The sequence below is a fragment of the Mirounga angustirostris genome, unplaced genomic scaffold (assembly GCF_029215605.1).
Source record: "Mirounga angustirostris isolate CCGP_5_RB_7025 unplaced genomic scaffold, mMirAng1.0.hap1 SCAF_13, whole genome shotgun sequence".
Classification (NCBI taxonomy): domain Eukaryota; kingdom Metazoa; phylum Chordata; class Mammalia; order Carnivora; family Phocidae; genus Mirounga; species Mirounga angustirostris.
Window position 1 is genome coordinate 4805308 of NW_026991721.1, and position 22241 is coordinate 4827548.

The 22241-nt window shown below is 55.1% G+C and overlaps 1 protein-coding gene across 3 annotated transcripts in view; it reads right to left on the bottom strand.

The window, feature by feature from the left end:
• Positions 1-22241, bottom strand: part of LRP5 (LDL receptor related protein 5) — a 99234-nt gene that overhangs the window by 71376 nt on the left and 5617 nt on the right. The window lies entirely within an intron of this gene.

Sequence of the window (22241 nt, forward strand, 5' to 3'; positions counted from 1 at the left end):
TTTATTTATTTATTTGAGAGAGAGAGAAAGCATGAGGTGGGGAGGGTCAGAGGGAGAAGCAGACCCCCTGCTGAGCAGGGAGCCTGATGCGGGACTCGATCCCGGGACTCCAGGATCATGACCTGAGCCGAAGGCAGTCGCTTAACCAACTGAGCCACCCAGGCGCCCCAGCTCAAACCCCTTTGACGGCGCCCTGTGCCGCGGCGGCCAAGGTCAGGCCGCCACAATGAGTGCCAGGCTCCAACCTTGGCCATGCCCCTGCAGGACTCGGGGACACGAGGTCGGGACCACCATCACAGGCATCACGACGTCAGGAGGCGGAGAGGGTCGCCCGTAAAGATCAAACGGGGGTGGTGCAGCTACATCTGAGCTGGGCATCCTGACCTCCCGCAAGGAGGAGACGGCCACAAAGGACGTCTGTCCCCGGATCTGACCCCTCCCTGCCCCAAGCAGATGCAGACAGACGGTAAAGAACATTCATCGTCACAGGCCGACTGCTCTCTGCAGCTCACACACGTACGCAGAGCCGTGCGGGCTCCCCTCTAAGCGTCCTGGGGACCCCGTGCACGGGCCTGGGCTGTGGAGGACAACGCGCCCACCTCATGGAAGGGTAAGACAAGACTTGCCTGCGCAGCCAAGTTCAACAGAGCTCCAAAGCCCTCTGCGCTTTGGACCACTGTTCATGTGCTGGTTGCAGGGGTGTATTTGGTTTGTAAAAATGCATTACTTTTCTGTGTATACTTACTTCACTAAAAAGTTTTTAACCATTAAGAAATGGAACTGTTCCCGTTTTCCCAGCTTCTTACGGGAATCGCTCCCAACATGCCGAGGCTCCACCTGCCTAAGAACGCTCCTGGCCCTGCCCAGGGCCAGCACCCAGCTGCTCTACACACATACGGTTCACCCGCCCCACCCAGCCTCCGGCACCCCAACTTTAAGAAGGTGCATTACCTCTGCCCTGTGGGAGGTGGGAAGGAAAACGGGGACAGTCCAGAAGGGTGTAGGTCCCCACCCCCAGTAAGAGGCTCCAGGGGGTAAAGAGGGACATCCACCACCAGCGGCCTGGCCAGCAGTTGGTGCCATCTGAGACTTAGGTGCCGGCCAGCCATAGAGCGCAGTGGGGGAAGGGAACGATGCTCAGGACGACGGAGAGTCCAGAACCTTCCGAGGAGGAAGAATCCACGAGGACCAGAGGCAGGAGGGCCTTCACTGCAAACAGGGTTGTATGTGGGATCTGGAGGACAGAGTGAAGAGGCGGGCAAAGCCATGGCCAACAAAGACCCCACAGCACACCCGGGTGACGTGGCAAGCCTGGAGCACATTCCCATTCATCATCACCGTGCTGTTCCTGGCCACCCAGAGCAATGATTACCAGGAATCCCGTCCTGCCCGCGAGGTTTACGGTGCCCAGGCGCCTGAGGTTCCCTGCGGCCAGGTCCCCTGGCTCGTCCCCACTCATCCAGCCAAGGCATGACCTGCCCGGGCACGTGGAGTCGAAATTCCACACTATGGTTCTTCACCTTCTGAGGACCACAATGCTCTCTGATAAACTGATCCTCTCCCCAGACACAGACCCACACAGGTGCACACACGGTGCTGTCACCAAGGCCCCATGACATCCCCCTACCAAGGAAGACCCAGCTCTGGCCAGACGACCCCTTGCTAAAGCAAGCAGGGGGAAGCTGCTGACTTCTCGTTCTATAAGTTAGCATCTGTCTCAGGAGGGAGCAAGCTCCCTGTGGCCACAGGTATTCAAGTGTTGGCTGGTGACGACAGGTGAGGGGCTGCAGGGGAGACGTGCCAGCTGTGAGCATCATCAGGTGAACGGCCCCACAGACAAGCAGTCTCCAATCAGCTGCTCTCTAGCCGGGAGGGGAGGCGCTATGGAGGAGGTATGGGGTGGGGGGGCGGGTGGGGGGAGTCGCCAGCCCCGGTGTCAGCCAGAAACCCAAAACACCCAACCCTACAGCTGAGGTGCCTGGGCTGGGGAGATGGGGGGGGGGGAGGAAGGAGCTCCTGGAAGCTGCCCCAGGCACAAAAAATCCTAGCTCTGCTCTGTACTTTCTCCCCAAACTGGAAAGACCACATTTTCACCAAGGTTTACACTCTGGGCAGTTCAGGTGCACCCTTCAAAGGCCACAGATGGGGGGGGGGAGGTGTTTTTCAATTTCTTGTGCTTTTCCCAAAGTGAGACTCCTGGGGAGGGGAGCCACCCTGGAGAGCCAGGGATGGGTGGGTGGGTGGGTGGCAGGCAAGCTTCCTTGCAGCCCGGGCAGGCATGGCCCCAGCAGGCAGGCTCTTTCCAGGAGGAGCAGTTCCTGCTTCCAGGATGTTTAGAAAGCATGGCACGCTCCACTCCCGAGTCCCCAGAGGCACCAGCCTCACCCCAGTCCCCCGGGAACTCACAGCGAGGGGGGCTTCCCCAGCTGACACAGGCAGCACCCACTCTCCCGGTGGCCTGCTCAGGGCCTAGGCAACCCTGGCCAACAGGGCCTTCCCACTGGGAGACATGGCTGGAAAGACGCTGGGGACAGGACGGACAGGAGCCAGCCTGCCATGGGGATGTGGTGGGAGCAGGGCCAGATGGAAGAGACGAGAGCAGAGCAGAAAGGCGAGGAAGCTCTCAGGACAGCAGGACAGACGGGTGGTGCTCTGCACTGAGAGCAGGACAGAGCCAGCCAGGAGAGTGGGGACAGACGGCTGTGTAGCACCCTCTGGGACACGAGGAACCCACCTTCGTGCCCATATTGCAACGGGGAGACGGACAATAAGCAATAAATACAATAGATAGGCCAAGTTAGTACCTTGAAACATCAATGCTATGGTTTGGAAAAACAGAGCAGGGTAAGGGGTCTGGGAGTGGGGGCTGTCATTTCAGGTAAGATGGTCAGGACAGTCCCCCTGAGAAAGTGACAATCAGGCAGACGTGAAGGGGTGAGGGAGGGTGGAAGGGAAGGTGTCACCAGCAGAGGGAATAGCCCATGCAAAGGTCCTGGGGTGAACCATGTGGGCGGAGCAGACGCTGGTCCTATGTACTCCTTCCCTGCCAGGCAGCGTGCCCACAGGCCCAAGCCCCTCTCATCTCGCAGCCCCCCGCGGGTCAGGGGTCTCAGCTGAGGTAACTGCAGCTCTGGGAAAGGGACCTTGACCTGCCCCAGGTCACTCCACCCAGGGAGGATTTGTTGACTCACGGCCTGAACTTCTGGGCTCAGTGGGAGTGGGAGCCGCTGGGCCCAGCCACTTCCCAGCTCCGGAACCCACACAGGTCACCATGAAAAACCAGGCTGTCACCTCGTGGCCACGGGTGCCAGGAAAACCCTTTCGGAAATCACAGTGGCAACCGGTATTAAGGACCATGAAAACATGTAAACCCTCTCCCTGGCAGGAAATCATCCTAGGGAACATCCTGGTCGCAGTATTTGCTGCAGTCTTATTTGTAACAAAAAACGAACAAAACTTCTCCAAAGTCAGGGGTAACCAGACTGCTCTCCCGGTGTAAAATCACATCCACAAAAGTAATAAGAAAGCGGTTGCAGTGACATCAGAGAACGTGCACGATAGCATGTTGGGTCGAAACACACCCACCAACCTAACTAAACTCCAATTTGTACTTGGACAGTCAATGCTGACGCGCCGAAGACTCAAAAGGACACTGGGGAAGATGACCTTGTCGGGTCTCCGGGTACATACACTTGTCACGTTTTCGCCCTGAATTCCATTTATGTTGCTACGAAGTTATCTGTGCCAATATATTTTTCAGGACCATATATGAGAAGGGCCAACAGACAGGGTGTGAGCCCCGGAGCCAGCTCGGGGCGACCGCTCAGACCCAGCCCTCTCGGACCACGACGTCTGGTCTGAAATGGGGGTGATCGCCGTTACCTCCACTTTGGAGACTGTGAGGCTTGACCAGGGCAATTCATCCAAGGGCTCGGCCCAGAAGCAGCGCATCTGAAATGTTCAGTAGACAGCAGCCGGGGTGGGGTAGTAATTATTTCCTCCATCCAGCCCTGGGCCAGCTCTGCTCCAAAGGAATGTGCCCGGACTCGGACCCAGGGGACCTGGCCTCTCGGGACCTGGCCTCTCGCCGTGAGATTTGGGGCAAAACTTTAGAGGCAGGAAATGAGATCTACTCTTAAAAGGCACCCCCGCGCCCCGAGCAGACTAAATCCCCCTGGGACATTCTTCCTTGGTTTAACCAGGCACAGATTACCCTCTCTGTGGCCCTGGATTTCCACGGCCCCTTCTTGCCACGACCCTCAGGACACCCCAAAGAGTCCTGCGGGTTCTCCATACCTCCCCGTTAGGGGCCCGGGAGCAGGTCCTCCCACCTGTCTGCAGGCGGTCTGATGTTCCCAGCCCCCCTCGGCCAATCAGCGTCGGACAAAAGCCAGCTCCTTCTCCCTCCTCCCTTGGGGGCCAGGACCCGTGATCCATTTCCCCACTGCAGTAGGATCAGGAGTCTGAAAATCCAGCCCGAGCCATCCCACTCTACCCCATGTAAGCATATCCAGTATTTATATATAGAATTCATAGCAGATGTCTGGCTTTCCATTCCAATAGGCCGCATTTTACACCGTTCACATGGTTACACTAAATACAACCCAACTCAAGGTAACCCAATCCTCTGATTCCGCACCAAAGAGGCAATGCTTCTAGTACATGCCCTACTGTTACTCACCAAGCGTTACAGTGCTCACCAGAGCAAGTGAGGCCCGGACACAAGCTGTGGCTTATCAGCCAGGAGTGACCCTTCGCCCCACACCAGCCCTCGAGGGAAGGAAGACTACGTGGGGTCACATTCAAGGAGCCTAAAATTTAGCTGGGCAGGACACACGCTGCACACACACAGTTAACCTAAACAAGCAGAAATGGCCAGTCAGTGCCACAGATGGGAGGTTTCTGGAGCCTGAAGGAGAATGAACCTTCGGCTGGACCTGGCAGGCTTCCTGGAGGAAGGGAGACCAGAGCCTGGAAGGACGAATAAGACTTTGTGAATGCCGAGCGTGCCCAGGCTCAATACCAAGATCCATCCATGCACTCAAGGTAATTTTACTCAGGATGGCTTATAAGCAACTTACCCAACATCTAAGAGCTCCGCATGCCTTCTAGCAGTTTCTCAAACCCGGTATGGATACTACCCTCCGGCACACCCCATCCCCGGGGGCGGGAGCCGCCACGCCTCTCCTGCTCATGCCAGACCTCCAGCTATGCCTGGGTCCACTTCTGCCTTCCCCCTGCTCTCGTCTACCTGTCCGGCCCCAAACCAGAACCGCGTGCCCCCACACCTGGCACAGCCAGCCCCTCCTGATTCCTCCTCAGCACGTCCTGGCTGTCTCGGGCCCTCTACACCCCCCTACACACTTTACAACCGGCTCCCAGAGTTCCACAGTCTCTGCTGGGATGTTTTATGGAATCTTAAAGGGTTCTCAAAACGAAAAGGCAAAAAGGTACAGCGTAGCCGGCAGGACAGAAAGACAAACAAGGATGCTTATCGCGCTGCTGTCTGGGAGCAAAAGCCTGGCTTCGGGAGCATATCGACGTCACCGTGGGAGGGGAGGTGGGTGGAGGGGATGCTTGCACAACTTCGTGAATGTACTCCATGCCACGGGGCTGGACGCTTCTCCGTGGTGAAGACAGTAAATTTTATGTGATATGTATTTTAACACATCAGCACAGACCAAAACGGATGGCGTAGTAACGTCACAGGGTATCACAAGCTACTGAGAAGAAGGACTTGGAACTACAGGTGTAGCCTGCATTCGGGGTTCTGTTTTTAAATGTTGGGCCGTCGTTAAAGCAACGTGCAATGTGCTACGTATTCATTTATCTGAGCCAGTGTAGACTCACCTATTCCTAGCTCATTAAACGGGTTACGATCCAATATTCCCGTTTACTCTGATGTCCATACCTCCCTACATTCGGACAGCGAGATTCCCTTCGTGCTGGCTCCGGTGTCCTCTTGGCACCTCCCCGCTGCCCCCCGAGGATTTCTTTACTTTCTGGCCAATAATACGCTCCAGGCACTGGTGACCCTGTCCCTCCCTCAGCCCCGCACTGGCCTCTCCTGTGACAAGCTCTGGTTCCTCCCCAGGGAGAGTGAGCTTCGGCAGCCCGGCCCTGGCCACCGGCGGGGCTCGCTGCCACTGGGACGTCACTGTCTCCAGGGCTGTCAGGAGACAGAGCCTGAAAACACGAGCGTACGCCACCCCCATTATCCATACACACCCCATGTCTGAGTTGGCCCACTAAGTTTCATTTACAGCCCCCAGGTCACCGGTGGAGCGTTTGTGACCGTCCCCGGACACACGCATGCAGAGGCGAGAGAACTGTCACCCAACCTGCATGTCCCACCAGGAGAGATGGAGGCGACGCTCTGCCTTCGGGTCTCCGCTCTCACACCGCAAGCCAGTGTCCTTTCTGTGGCCTCGTGAGCGCCGTGTTGTTCATATTTCTGTGCTTGTCGGCGGTGGGGGTCACCGTTAAAAACGGTCCCCAGGCTGGAGTGCCGTGTGGCCTGCACGCCTCACAGACCAACACGCGCCAGAGGAGCTTCCTTCAGGCGCGACTCACAGCCCTGCTGGCCTTGCGTTCAGGGCTCACGACTCAGCAGTGCACGCGAAATAAGGTGTCTTTCAACAAAAGCACGTGGGAAACACAAGACAGCAGCTGTGTGACCAGAGGCTCCCGGGAAGCCAACCCTGCCTTTCCCCGCCTCCACTGATTCATGTCTGCGGCAACTTTCCAGAACACACGACTACAGGTAAGGAGAGTCGACAGTCGTGTGTATATGCGTACACCTAGAACTATTTCTGTGTCTCCTTCTGTGTGTGTGTGTGTGTTCACGCGCGCGTGCACGTGGTAAAAATCCAGCAGTGCACAGCAGTCCTCGCAACTTTACACGCTTCCCGGGGTGCTTTCTAATCTTTCCCCTTGCTGGGCTGGTCAGCAGCTTCTCCGAAGTGGACACCCGGCGTTTGTGACCATCGATCCATTTACTTATTTGCTCAATATAACTACTTCCCCGCCACTCCCAGCCTCTGCCGCCCACCACCACTCACCGCAGCCCTCCCCGCTTCTCGGAGGCCGGGTGCCCAGGCCATGTCACCACCAGCACCTCCGTCACCACCCCGTTTCCTCACGTGCCAGGGGCCAGCATCTGTGCCCTGGGGAAGGAAGGGCACTGGAGTTGTGCTAAATCCACAGATCAATGTGGGGGAAAGTGACATCTCTAGGATAGTGTCTTCCTATCCGTGAACGTTTATTTAAATCTTGTTTAGGGTCCTTCTATAAAATCGTATTATTTTTTCCCAACAGTCTTATATATTATTACTTAGATATAATCCTAGGTACCTCAGATAAAGTTCAAACCATCATTTAAAAAAAAAAAAGGAGCATGACTTGAACAGAGAGAAACTGCAGAATTCTCTTCAATGTTAAGATAAAGCATACCTCAAAGGCACTCGGGCTGGGGTGGGGGCATGTTTAAGGAGCTGTGCAAGCCTCTTCCCCCCCCGCCCCCCCCCCGGGGCAGGAAAGTTCTAGGGGAAATGCATGAGAGGCGCTGATCTGGCTAAAATGACAGCGATCAAGGAGAAATCGGTGCGGTCCCCCAAAGTGCAAGTGAACAAGTCTCCCCAGCTCTGTGCTCAGAGAAGTTCAGTCCCTCACCTCCAAGTACAAGGAGGCTGCACTTGTCTGCGGAGCATGGAATGCAAGGATGTTAAAATGGCAGGAAATGTCTGTGGCTCTACCAGGGGCGGTGATCTCAGCAAAATCCCACTGCAGCTTCTCATGGCAACTTCTCGATGACGGTCATATCAAATGCCCGAACTCCCTTTTATGTGGGCAGTTCCTCAAAGCCGGGAACCTTCCCACCCCACGCCTCTGCCCTGGCGCCCAGCGCAAGGGAGGCACCCTGTCCCTGGGGCACAGAGGCCCCACGTGCAACCCCTCGCGCCGGGGTGACCACGATCCCAGAAAACAGAGTTTCACCCGCCATCTGGGGCCTTCCACCCAACTACGATAGGTTCCCCTCCGTGACACATTCTGCAGTTCCTGAACTAGATTCTAAAGGGGAGACTTGACATTTACAACAATAATAAATGTTGGGTTTCCTCTAACTGAACAGATGTTCTGCCTTTTATGGAAAGCTCAGCAAACTCAAACTTGTCGGCCTGAACAGGCTGAGCCCAAGCGGAACCCTCGATAACCTCTCCCAAAGCCCCAGGAAGACTCTGCTCCCCCAGCTCCCCCAAAGCCTGCCCTGTCAGAGCCCCCAAAGCCTGCCCCACCCATCTATTCACTCTGGACCCACTCAGCCAGGGATCTGCCCAAACGCCTCTCCCACCTCCTACCTGGTCCCAGCCCACCAGGCTCCCCGCAGGCCCCCACTCCCCCCAAAGTAGACCAAGGAGACCCCATTCCCTACCACCCACCATGCCTCTAGCCATTCCCACCCCCACGAGCCCTTCCTGGTCCCACACCCGGCCCAGGTGAAAGTGGGGTCCTCCGTGAGACCACCCAGCTCGCCCCACCTCCTCGGGGCAGGGATGGCCGGTGCCACCCATGGGCCCATGCAGAGCAGGGCCCAGCTGCCCAAGGGGACGCATGCCTTGGAGGCTGGCCCCGGCACGTGGGGCTTCTGGCAGAGGGCCCTCCTTCCGCCGTTCCCGTTCCAGGCGCTATCCCAATAATGACCCAGCCATCGATCAGGTATGCTGACATTTGCACGAAAGCTGACGTTTGCACAAAAATAATAAATAAATCTATTTTGCTTCCAATCCAGAGCAGATATAGCCAAGGCTGGCTTAAGACAATAACCCATTACGAAGGACTGCTTATCTACTTCCAAACCAAGGCTGCTTGTGATACAAAGAAAGAGCTTTATTACAACCACAAGGGTGGGGAGTTCAGAACAGACAAAACTTGAGTGGTGCCTCCTGGGACAAGGCGGGCAAGGGAAAGCTAGAAAGCAGCTCGAGGAATCTTCTGGAACACTAGAAGTTCTACTCTTGACCTGGACTATGACGGCAGCTGTGGACATTCATCAAGCCGCTTTCCTGAGGTCTATGCACATCACTGGCTGCAGAAGCAAGGCCACCACCTCCCATCCTACCTCCCCTGTCCCAGCCCAGCCACGCGGGTTGGTGCCAGGCCCTCAGGCTTGCCTTGCACCTGCTGGGCTCCTGGTGTCTCCCCACCTGCTCCTCCAACAACAGGCTCTCCAGCCTGGGCTCATGGTGCCGCTCAGAGCCAGCCCTCTTCCTCCAGCTTGGTCGCCCCATTTCTGCTGTTCCCTAGCTGCCATGCTAGGTTTCCTAACCCGTGCGCGCACACACACACACACACACACACAGGGTAATTAACCCTGAGGCCCAGGCAAGTTTCCTGAGCAGGGACCACATTTCAAAGGTCAGGGAAGCAGGGAGACAGGAAACGACAGGGGCAGGTTTGGGGGGTGGGGCAGGAAAGAAGAAATCAGTTGCAAAAGATACAAAGAAAATAAAGTTTCAGACACCTTAGAGCACAAAGAAGCTTAGAGGAAGCCCTTAAAGAGGATTTTCATTAAACAGGGAGATGGGCTGGGGGGGTCCCCGCTGTCCTCCTGCATGAGGGGGGCTGTACCTGGGCTCTGCTACTCCGCAAAGTCCTGGGAGACAAGCAAAGGCCCAGGACCTGGCACAGACCCACCGAGGGCCTTCCAGAGGGACCCCTGAGTAGCAGTCGGGGTAGCCCAATGCCCCCAGGGGCCAGTCTAAGGGTCCCAACCCTGGCCCAAGTGACATGGGCCCCTTCCAGGGGTGACTGTGTGGCCCTAATTCCCACCCAGCATAGGCTCACCCCCAACCCAGGACACGTTCCAGGGATAACTGTCAGATGGTCAGCAAGCCTCACACCTTGCAAATCCCAGAAACCCCTTCTCAATGGACGCCGGGACGCCGGCTCCCCAGCGCCCAGCCCCCAGCCCAACCTGCAGAGGGATGGGCAGAGGAAGGAACTGGCATCTGCTGTGGGCCTACTGCGCACTCACCACCCTCTACCTTAACCCAACTCAATCTCAAAACACCCCCCCCCCGGCCCCCGGGCCTGATGGAGCAGCAATTTTATCTATTTCTCTCTCTCTCTCTTTTTTTTTTTTTTTGAAGATGACGAATCCCTCCAGCAGCTATCTGAGGCCACACAGCATACAATGGGGGGGGGGGGGGGCAAGGGGTGGAGCCCCTGATCTTAAGCTGGCTATTTCCTCCACTACCTCCCACCATGCCACTCCTCATCCAAGTCTATTTGAGGGGACAAATCCCAAAAGCAACCAACAAGCAATCTCAAAGAATGTCAAACTTGACAAATCTCACCGAATCTCTTGACGGGAGTGGGTAGGAGCTTACTCTGACCTTGGACTCAGACACAAAGCTAGACTCCATACAGTCAGCAGAGTGAGACTTCCCAGGGGTGACAAGTGTGAAGAAGCCACACCAAAGCGAGGGTGACAGGAAAGAAGAGTGCCGGGGATGTCCCATGTCACTCTGGGCACAACCCAACTCACACACCAGTAACCACCCTTTTTCCCCAACCTGTAAAGTGAGCCTAGGGAGAGGGGGACATAGTCTAGCATGTAATTGCCGTTTTAAAGGCTCTGAAAAATCCCGCAGTGAGGAAACCTAGTTCATGTCCTATACCCAGGATTTCCCAAGTATATCTGATGAAAGAGCACCGTGCAGTTTTGACCTAGGGGACACATTTTTAAAAATACTGGCCTGAAGGGGCACCTGGGTGGCTCAGTAGTTAAGCGTCTGCCTTCGGCTCAGGTCATGATCCCAGGGTCCTGGGATCAAGCCCCACATCGGGCTCCCTGCTCCGCGGGAAGCCTGCTTCTCCCTCTCCCACTCCCCCTGCTTGTGTTCTCTCTCTTGCTGTCTCTCTCTGTCAAATAAATAAATAAAATCTTTAAAAAAAAAAAAATACTGGCCTGAAGGTGAAGTGAAACGGGAAACACAAAAGCAAAACTGAACAGGACACATCAACAGACACTGGGCAGAGGCAGATCCTGGAATGCCGGCCATCTCCAGCTCGGCACACTCACTTCCCACCCCCCAGCCACCTCCTCCCCTTTTCGTGGACAGGAAGACTGGTGTCCAAGGCTGGGGGCTCTCTGGGGCCACATGGTCTTCCGACCAGGAGGATGTCAGTCCTAACAAAGAGGCTTTCTCCATCTGGTTACTGGGAAATGATATGCAACAAATCACCCCAGATACAAATGACCCGACAAGCTCCAGGACACTGGTCCACACGGGCAAGAAAGCATCCTACCCGCCAACACAGCACAGAACCGGAAATGACCCCAACTGACTGCGACCCCAAGATCACGTCCGTGGACCCGGCCAGAGAAGCGCATGGCGGGGGGGCCCAGAGCCGGTCCCAATGCCAGTGAGGGAGGACCCAGCCCACACCAGGGCCGGTTACCAGAAACAAATCGCCCTGTCCAAAACAGAGTCCCTTAACGGAGCCCATTGGTGGTGGATGTCAGGGTCTGGTTACAAACACCACAGAGATTTCCCTGTGAGGGAAAGTGCTTCTCCCTGAAGCCATTTCCGCTACCAACTATGTTTGAATTGGGTGAATATATCCATTTTGCTGCAGTGACCCAGCAGGTGCTGACAGGTGAGGGGGCCGGAAGCAGAGGCCCAAGCGCCTGCTAGGGAAGGAAACGGGCGCCAGGGCTCACCAACAGGCACCCCAGTGTGTCCCTCCCACTCCCTTGTGCTCTCTCGCACACACATGCACACACGCACTCTGCAAGCCCTAATTTAGCCCTCATGGAATGTTACCAACTCAGTGATACCTAGGACAAGTTTATAGGAAATACGACATTTTTTTTTTTAAGATTTTATTTATTTATTTGACAGAGAGAGACACAGCGAGAGAGGGAACACAAGCAGGGGGAGCGGGAGAGGGAGAAGCAGGCTTCCCTGAGGAGCAGGGAGCCCGATGCGGGGCTCGATCCCAGGACCCTGGGATCATGACCTGAGCCGAAGGCAGGCGCTTAATGCCTGAGCCACCCAGGCGCCCCGGAAATACGACATTTGATTGATGTTTGCAAATGTGCGTTTTTCACTAATTAGAAGGTTTAGGGCAGAGCAGGGAAAAATATGTATTTCAGAGTCCCAGTTTGACTTGCCAGAAACCAGCCCGTTACTAACATTCTTATTTTCGACAAAATATAGCATTCTGATTACATACCATTTCGGTTCAACAGCTCCCCACTCCCGGAAGTGGCCCAAGGCCATGGCAGAGACTAACTCAGGGGCCCTGGGGGGCTGACGCCGCTGGCCCATTCCAGCAAGGGGGAGGAAGGCAGTAGCTTCCACCCGGTGTCCTGGAAGCCCCATGCAAATAGGCACCAGGTGGCAGCTCAGGTTCGTACAGAAGGTGGGGCCACCCAGGAGAGCCCTCTGGCCTCGGTGTCCTCCCCCCCCAATAATGAAAGCCACTTATTTAAATGCACTGGGGGCTCTGCAGCCTATTTCCTTTATAGATGAAAGAAAACACTTTTATAATTCAAAAAGCAATTAAGGGGTAGGCAGTGGGGCCTCAGCCTGTCAATTTTAGTCCCTGCGTGACCCCAAGCAAGTTTTGCAGGCTCTCCTAACCTTAGTCTGCTTATCTATATAACGGGCACCCAGTCCCCAGAGCAGCTGCAAGGATGAAATGAGTCGCTGAACATCCCTTAGAACCTGCCTGATACACTATAAACGTGCAGTAACTACCAGCTATTTTTATTAAGTCTAGATAGTTGTATCGTGGGTGTTCTAAGGCAGGATGCATTGACCAAAAAGTAAGGATTTCATGAAATGCACACCCCAACTAAAAATGCACACCCCGTAGAAAACATTCTTAATGGAGACCAGTATCAAAACCATCCTAAGTGCAAGCTTTTATGGGCCTCTTTACAGTCCTTGGAAATCAACCGAGAAGGTTCTAAGGGTACTGCACGTGGGAGCACGCATGTGTGTATTATGTGTGAGCACGGGCAGGTGTGTGGTTCACAGCTCCCAAGGAGCACACGTACCACCCGTCTCAAGTGAAAAAGGGTCAGGCCAGCCAGCTGAGGAAGGCCTGAGGCCCTGCTGACTCTGGTGATGCCCACCCAGTTCTATCTGGCTCTCCGGCCAACTTGGCATCTGCACTGTGTCCTGGATACCTGCCCTTTGGCCAGGGACCAGTGTTGGATCCAAGAAAGAAGGGGCCAGATCAGCTCCAGGGAGCACAGATAGTCCCACGCCCCAGGGTGCACAAATGCAATGCACATACAAGAATTTAGTGCAAGGCCACACAGCAAACTCAAGATTCAGGAACAAAGGTGCAGACCGCCTGGTGCCTCTAAGCCCCCACCCTGCAAGTTCCCACCACGGGCACGCGGGCTGCCAAACCCGCAACAGTCAGCGGGGGTCTCTAACCGGGCTGGCACCAACGGGTCGTTTCCACTGAAGTGGGAGAAGGTGGGACCACTGCAGCCCTCCCCCCAAGGTCCACTGGCGAGGAAGACGGCGCTTTCCCCCGTGTGGTCACAGAGATCTCATTGTTCTGCTCGGCAGAGAGGAAATGAGAACTGAGCTCAGAATGCATTTTGGAATTGGCAGAAAAGAACATCTGGGAAAGGAAACGCATTTCAGAAACAAACATACCTTTGTACCAGCTTTTATTTTCTTTAAGTGGTGCAAAAAAAAAAAATAATAATAAAGGCGTGCCAAATTTACCATCACTCTGCAAAATCTCCTTTTTATGGGGCAAAACTGGGAGGCTCTGCTTTCAAATGATCTACTGTTCCTGAAAAAAGCAGCTGCTGGGTGCTGAGGCCTCGAGGCTGCGGCCAGGAGCCAAACAAAAGACCTCAGGCTCGCGACACCTCTGTTCCAGGCAGAGAGAAGCGGACAGACAGAAACCATCCTCACCGTGGTCTGCTTTAACCTCTTGCCTCTTGGTCCCCACTGAAGCCTCTCTGAACGCTAACATGCCTTCAAGAGCTGGATCTTCTCGGTCCCGAATATCTTATGCAGGTCTGGGGGCTGCCTATAACGCTCAGCACTGAAGACCAGCTCTGATTATCCCGGGAACAAGCTAAGCATCGGGTCTGGAGGTTCATGAGAATGTGGAGAAGCCCAAAATTAGGGTTCAGGCTTCTTTAGGGTTTGGAATTAGGGTTTGGAGAAGCCCTAGGGGAGCTCTTTTGGTATGCGGGTATGCGGACCAGGGAACTGAGGCACGAGGGGGCTGGGTAACCTGCCCAAAGTCACCCTCCACTACTCAGCAACACAGGAGAACAAATAGTGCAGGTTCTTACCAAAGTACTTGAAATTCATTCATTCTGCCTAATGGGGCAATTGAATGACTCCAAGATCTCTCTGCAGAAGGGTCAGAGAGACAAAGGAGCAGCATTCAGCCCCCAAGACACTGCGGTGAACCTACCACACGCCAAGGAGGAAGCCCCGTCCCTCAGCCTCTGCCCCCTAGGGACAGTGGCCTCCCGCCACCTGACCACATATCCGGGTCCTGTGTTCCAGGACAATCCTTCCATCCCCAGGGAGAAGAAACGGAACAGAGAGGGGCACCTGCAGCCTGCTCCTTCTCAGGCGAGACAGCAGATCCCAGAAGACTGCTGCTTTGGAGGGGGAGCCAGGTCAGGCAGGTGGGTCAGCAGCCCCTCCTGCTCATCTCTGCGGCTCCTACCCCAGCCGCCCCACCCCCAACCATCATCCCAGCACAACCCTGTACAGCGTCCAGGTTCTCCTCAGATTCAACGTTCCCATGTGTAGGAAGGGGGTATGGACATGCCAAGCATTAGAACCACACAGCAACCCAGGAGTGTGAATCCACACTCCACGAGGGCCCCCGCATAGGGACCACTGGGCGCTAAGCGTGGAGCTACACGTCTCCCTCGTGACAGGGCCTAACATTCCTGTTGCACACTGAGCAGTGAGTGCCGGGGGCGGGGGAGGGAGTGCCTGCCACTCAACTGGCTCACTCTCCAAACCTAGGTCAGCACTCTGAGGCTCTTCGGTGACCACGGAGATGTGGCCAGCCTCCCTGCCTCCAGGGCTGGTGTGAAGGTCGAAGCAGGAGAAGAATGGCCCGCCAAGCAGAGAGGCCGCCATGCTCTCCCCAGGGGGAGAGACCAGACGAAGCCGAGGTCCAGGTGGCACGGGGTGGAGGGCTGCCCTCCCTTCCCGGCCTCACCTAAAGTGCAGTCACCGCTGACCGAGGGTCAGAGCGTTCTATTCCCGGCCTGGCCTGGGCTGGCCATGAGGACAGAGCCGCTGCCTGCCTGTGTTCATCCTGTCCCAGGGGCCTAGTTCTGGGCCAGGCACACAGGAGCACCTGCCAGAGGCTCAAATTACTCTCGGGCTAGAGGCAACAGGAAGTCAGGAAAGCCAGCCTAGACTGAGGAAGAGATGGGCAGGTCCCACCTGGGCTCGTGGCCAGAGGGCAGGTGCAGGGGAAGGGCCGGGAGCTCAGGGAGCTCAGGGCTGCAGGGTCTGCGCCCCTCCTGCAGGCTGTGGAAGAGACGGAGGTGGCAATGGGAGAGCCGGTCTGGCACACGGGCTGGAAAGCAGCCTCTCTGGGCACAGGGCCCCGTCGGCCACCTGGGACAAAGGCCCTGACCGTCCACATCCCAGGGCAGGAAAGCTGGATGGAGCAGGGAGCTCACCTGAGGGGGAAGACTCGGTGCCCGGGCTCCCTCCTCTGCCTTCAGTGGGAAACTGATGGGGCAGGAGGGCCAACAGACACAAGAGGACCAGAGACGACTGCTGGCCAGCCAGGCGGCCGATCCGCCGCAGAGGACGCCCTGCCCCAGCCCGGGGGGCTGTCAGAAGACGGGCAAGAGGGAGAGAAGAAAGCAGGCTCCCTAACAATTTCCTCTGAGGAGGGACAGGTAAGGGGTGTGTTGATAACACCCTACACATCGATCGGGGGAGGCCTCCAGATGAAGGAACGAAGCCCAAAGCACCCCTGGCCACACCTCTGACAGAGCAAAGGCCCAGGAAGCATCCCCGCCCCCCATGGACATGTGCCCCTGCTCCCCCCAGGCCCGGGGCTTCCAGAGCCCACCCCTGCCAGGCTTCATCTCGGCAAGGAAGCAAATTCAGTACAGAGAAATCAGGCTCAATATGGCCATTAACGCAACTCAGCACTCCAGCTTCTGACGACTCTGAGCTAAGATGGTTTCAGCCAAGTCACCACTGAGCTGGAGTTGAACCTGACTCCAGAATCCCCTGAGGGCCCTCTCCCCAGAGAATAACAATTAATGATTGTAATAATAACCCTAATAGCTAATAATTATTGAGCACTCACCGGGAGCCAGCCCCGCGCTAAGCACTCTGCAGCCTCGTTGCCTCCTCGGGCAACGATTACCCCGACACGTGAGGAAACTGAGGCCCAGAGGAGTTAACTCACTTGCCCAAGGCCGCAGAGCTGCGAGCGGAGCCAGGAACGTGGGCAGGGCCAGAACAGGTGGAGGAGGCCCCTGGGCTCCGGGCTCGGATTCCTCTAGCAGCCCCCTCAGCCGTTCACAGTGAACCTGGGGGAGTCGGCAGGGAAGGAGGCTGGGGTGCAGCATGTCCTCAGTCCGGGGGTACCCAAGACAGTGACTCTGCTGGGGGGGCCAGCACCGGAGTGGGGGCAGCTGCGGGATGCAAACACATACCATGCTTAGTGGGCTACAGTGGGGTGAACTTCCCGAGAAATCACCGGTGACCCAGCTGACCTTTGGTACTACAGGTGGGCGAGAAGAAACGGGGCCCACCTGTCTTCTTCACACCCACAAGGAGCGGAAGGGGGACACTAACCAAACGTGTCCCCTGTCACTTTTGACAGTGAGGACCTCACTGACCGTGGATGGGAGTGCGTTCCTAACTCTACATCCCCTCCTGCTTCTGCTGACCCAGCTACTGAAGTTCAGGAAAACCCCGCACCTCCCCCGTGCCCAGATCCCAGCCCTCCAGGAGAGACCGTACACCCTTACCGTGGTGAGAGATCAGTGACGACGCGCCTGGAGACCCTGGGAACCCCGTCTCGCAGGCCCACGTTCAGGCGGTACCCCAAAGGGATCCCTGGGCTTGTGTGATGGAGTCCCACCTCCGGTCACATTCCATCCTGACGGGGGTGGGGCCCCGGGAAGGCCCTGCTCTGGAGAGAGGTCTCAAGACCTGGGCCACACAGGGCTGCAGGAGTCTGGCTGGAGGAATGCTTTAGGGTGGTGGGGCAGGGGGAGGGTTTCTGAACAGGTCTTTCTGGATCCTCCCAGATGGAGCAGAGCAAGGGGGCTGCCGGGGCCCAGCGCCCCCCTCGTGGCCACACCTGCCTGGATCCTGGAATGATTCTACTTCACCCTCCAAATCAGTTACTCCCAGCCCAGGTCCATGGCCCAAGGGGCCACGGAGGCGCTGAATGAAGACCCCCCCTGTGAGGGCAAAGGGAACCCCAGCCTGCTTCGGGCCCCCGTGCTGCTGGTGGGCCTTACAGAGCTCGAGCCAGCTGCCCCGGGCCACCTGCAGGCCGAATCAATACGCAGAAAAGGTTAATACTTAATAAAGGCCCTTTCCTTGAAAGGGTACATCTTTCCAAACAAAGGGAAAATGTTTTAGAGACTAGAAACGGTAGCCCAGGGCACCTGGGTGGCTCAGTCGTTAAGCATCTGCCTTCAGCTCAGGTCATGGTCCCAGGGCCCTGGGATCGAGCCCCACATCGGGCTCCCTGCTCCGTGGGAAGCCTGCTTCCCCCTCTCCCGTTCCCTCTCTTGCTGTGTCTCTGTCAAATAAATAAATAAAATCTTTTAAAAAAAGAAACGGTAGCCCAATGGATGAAAACTGCTCTTTGTTCTGCTCCTTCATTTTGAGCCATCGCCCGCACGCTCCATGGCTGGCGGCTCAAACCCCTCCAGGAAGAAGGTGGGGATGACATGAAAACGAGGAGAGCCTCAGTGGGCCATTCCACTCCCTCTGCTGAGGTCACCCGGGGGGCAACAGGGGCAGAGACCTCCCCGGGCTGCAGATGGCCCACACCGCGTCCTCCCCGGGGACGTGGCACTCTGTACCCAGCCCAGCAGGTCAGGGGGGGCGGCAAAGGGGGACATGCTTCAGGGCTGTCCTGCTCAACACACGCAAGGCCAGGTGCTCACCTGCTCTGCGGGGAGAGGCAAAGCTGGGGCCACAGCTGGCACCGAGATGACCGGGCCCACACTCCTCTCAGGCGGGCGGTGCCCACACAAGTTCTCTGTGCCGGGGCTGCTCCCGGGCAGGGCTGGGGATCCAGCCTTGTGGCCCTCGTGAGCCAATACGGCGCTGGCCCGTGGGAAAGGAGAACTCTGTGCAAACACAGGTGACACGGTGACAGCCAGCACGAACCACCCCCCACAGCAGGTAGGTATTTCATGGACCCGGGACTCCATGGTGAAGTGTGTCCAGGATGCACTGGGTTTCTTGAAGTAAAACAGCTTTATCTGTAGCAGGCCCTCTCAGAGTCCATACCTCAGGAATGTGGGTTTCTATTGGTGGAGTGGGTCCCACACTTGGCCCCACAAGCCTTCTGTTATGTAGGACAGGTGTTCTATAATCCAGGGAACGCAGCACTGGATACCAGGATGGGGGTGGGAGCTTACCACGCTGTAGATCTAGGGGCCAGAGTGGGTAAGGATGGGTAAGATTTGCTCCCTGGACAGAGGAGGCCTTGGGAATTCTCAAGACAGCTACGGAGCATCTACGGCATGCCAGACAGCAGGTGGAAGCACAAGCATGAAGGCAGCCTCTGTCCCCAAGGCCCTCTCTGGCTGGGAGGACTACGCGGAGACAGATCTGTGTGGATAAGCACTCATAACAGGGAGCACAGGAGAGGGCTAAAGCCAGCCCGGGGCCGCACGGAATACCAGGCCAAAAAGTTCCAACTTCAGACACTGGGAAAATCGTGTCATTTTCTGAGAAGGGGAAGGAGATGATTAAACTAGTTTTGGAAAACTTAATGTGGCCAGAGTGACAGGTAAACGGGCAGGGAGCGATTCCGGGAGACCTGCTGGAAGCTGGTGTAGTCTCCCACTCCAAGGGTGAGTACTGTGGGGGCCGACAGGTGAGGCCTCAGTGCCGGAGAAGTGGGGGGCGGGGGAAGGAAAGGAGGAGCACCTGGGCTTTCCAATGTGCAGGAGGGAATGGAGACCCGGCCTGCAGAGCAGAGCAGAGGAAGAACGGGCGTTGGGGTTGGCCCCGCGCTCCAGCCTCAGTGGGAGGAATCCTGGGGGGGGGGGGGGGGTCGGGGTGTGCGAAGACGGTGCACATTGCCATCGGTCTCTTTTTGGAACTGAGAATGTTCTGGAGAAAGAAATGGCCTTCCCCCAAAAAAGCAACCAGAGAACACATGTGACTCTGAAACACATCTTGCAGTGCGGGCATCACTTCGGCTCCCACGGAGGAGAAGGCCTGCTCCTCTCAGGGCCAACTCCAGGGTGGTAGCTATCGCGAGTGGACAGTCTGAAAGGCACCCAACCACCTGGCTGACATGTTCTGGCCAGGGCCATGCGCTCGGGCGGCTTTTAATGCCCGACTGAGCAATTCCCTAAGACTTCTGCTAGGCAAGTACCACCTCCCCATTGGGCTAATAAAGGGGTGCAAGCCAGGTAAGAAATTAAAGTTACTCACATTTTGTTCTGGAATGAACTAGGGGAGGGGAGCAGTAATTTACGCAGTAATTATATCTGCCTTCAGGCTAACACTGGAAGTAGTTGCATTAGAGCTCGGCTCCCGAGCAGACACTGGTGTGAGCCCGAGAACAGGAGCGCGGTGGGCAATCCAGCACAAATGTCCCCTCTAAAGCACTCCATATGCAAGAAGCAGCAGAAATACGAAGACCAGCTCCTTCGTGGTGGAAGATGAATTCACTTCCACAGCCAGAGGCCAGCTTGCTTGTCGGAGACCACTTCTGAAGTCCAGCCCTCTGACACCTGTTGAATGTGGCCATTTACTGTCTCTGGATCAAGAGATCAAAGGATGGAACCTGATAGGCTGACTCTGAAGTTTATCACAAAAGAATAAAGGTACAATGGGGCGCCTGGGTGGCTCAGTCGTTAAGTGTCTGCCTTCGGCTCAGGTCATGATCGCAGGGTCCTGGGATCGAGTCCCACATTGGGCTCCCTGCTCAGCAGAAAGCCTGCTTCTTCCTCTCCCACTCCCCCTTCTTGTGTTCCCTCTCTCACTGTCTCTGTCAAATAAATAAATAAAATCTTAAAAAAAAAAAAACAATAAAGGTACAAGAACAGTGGACACAATTTTTTGAAGACAACAATGAAGGGGGAGTGGTACACTCAGTTTCTAAATACGCTATGATGCTACAGAAGTTAAAACAGCATACTGGTACAGACAAACAGCCACAGGTCCACGGAGCAGAGCAGAAGGTGCCAGGATATGCAGCCACGCCATCTGTGAACACCGCACACGAAACAGTGAGTGGTATTTTAGATGAATGCGGATAGAATGGGCTGTTCCGTCATGGTGTTGGGAAAATTCCCTATCCACTTACGGTGGAGGGGTGGGGGGGCACATCAGGGACAGTTCAGATCCCTACCTCATACTGCATACCTCCCCAAAATCAGATAAAATAATGTCTGAATGTAGAACACAAAACAGTAACAGCCCTGGAAGAAGATAAAGGAAGAGGTGTTTACAATCTCAAGGGAGAGAAATAAAGCACAAAACCCAGAAACCGTAAGGGAACAGACATAGTTTTGATTACATGAAACTTTTTACTGCCTTTATGATAATAAACCACCAGAAATAAGGGTGAAAGACTAACTACAGTTTAGAAGAAAAATGTGGAACAAATTTAACAAAGAGTTATGGTCCGTGCCAAATAAACAGCTCCTACAAATCAATAAAGAAAAGATAAACAACTCGACAAAAAAATGGGCTCAGGACAGGAGTAGGCAATTTACAGAAAAATACATACAAATGGCCAAATGGCCAAGAAGCCAGTCATGAGGGATGTGCAAATCAAAAGGTGTTATAATTTTTAAACAAACCGATTTAAGAAAAGTGGAATCTGGTCATTGCTAGCACTGTTGAGGGCACGGGAAAGCACAACTTTCACAGATGCTTGGTAGAATATAAACCAGCGGGGCCTCTTTGGCGGAATTTGTCAGTATCTTTACAAACTTACAAGTGGCTATTCTCTTGGGCAAGGAGATATGCATGAACAAGGCAGTCACTGCAGCATGCCTCATAATAACAAGAAAGCCTGGAAAAACGTGCATGCTCCTCCAATGGATAAAAGCTATGAAGGATGGTAGATCCATACTGTGACATACGGCTTAGCTTTTAAAAAGAATGAAGATCTGAAAAGTAAAGACACAGAAAATGTTTAAGACAGCAAGGAAAAAAGGCTACAGAATCGGGTAGAGAGTGATTGGGTTTATGTAAAAAATCTGAGCGCCGGGTTCAAAACAATGTAATACATTTGTTATAATCTGTGTTAGAGGTCTGGTCATCTCTGAAGAGAGAAATAAAACAGACAATAAACAAAGATGCTCATCCTCACGGAAACAAGAACCATGGTAAATATTTAAGCAGTGCATATGTATTCATGTACATCTTGCATTTAAATATTTATACATATTTGTAAAAGAAAATGGCCAACAAGTACACGTAAAGATGCTCGATGTCATCGGCCCAGGAAAATGCAGATCAAAACCACAACACAGTACTAGCTTCATACCTACTAGGATGACTAGAACCATCCAGCACCAAAAAAAAAAAAAGGGGGGCAAAGCAAAGCAAACAAGTGTTGAGCAGGATGTGGAGAAACTGGAACTCCCAGGCTGCTGCCGGCCACTTAAACAGCGCAGCCGCTGAACAACACAGTTTGATGGATCATCAAAAAAAATCAAACACAGACTTACCATATGGTCCAGGAGTTCCACACCCAGGCACGTTCCCCAAAGTGAAAGCAGGGACTCAGAGAGATGCTCGCACACCCATGTTCTCAGCAGCAGCCAGAGGGGTGAAGAGCCCCGGGGTCCCTCGACAGGTGCGTGGACAAACAAAACGTGAGCTATCTCCATACAGTGAGCTGTGATTCAGCCATAAGAGGGAATGGAGTTCTGCCACACACTACAGCTCAGATGAACCCGAGAACATTACGCTAAATGAAATAAGCCATCCACCAGAGGACAAACACCACATGATTCCACGAAGAGGAGGCAGGTA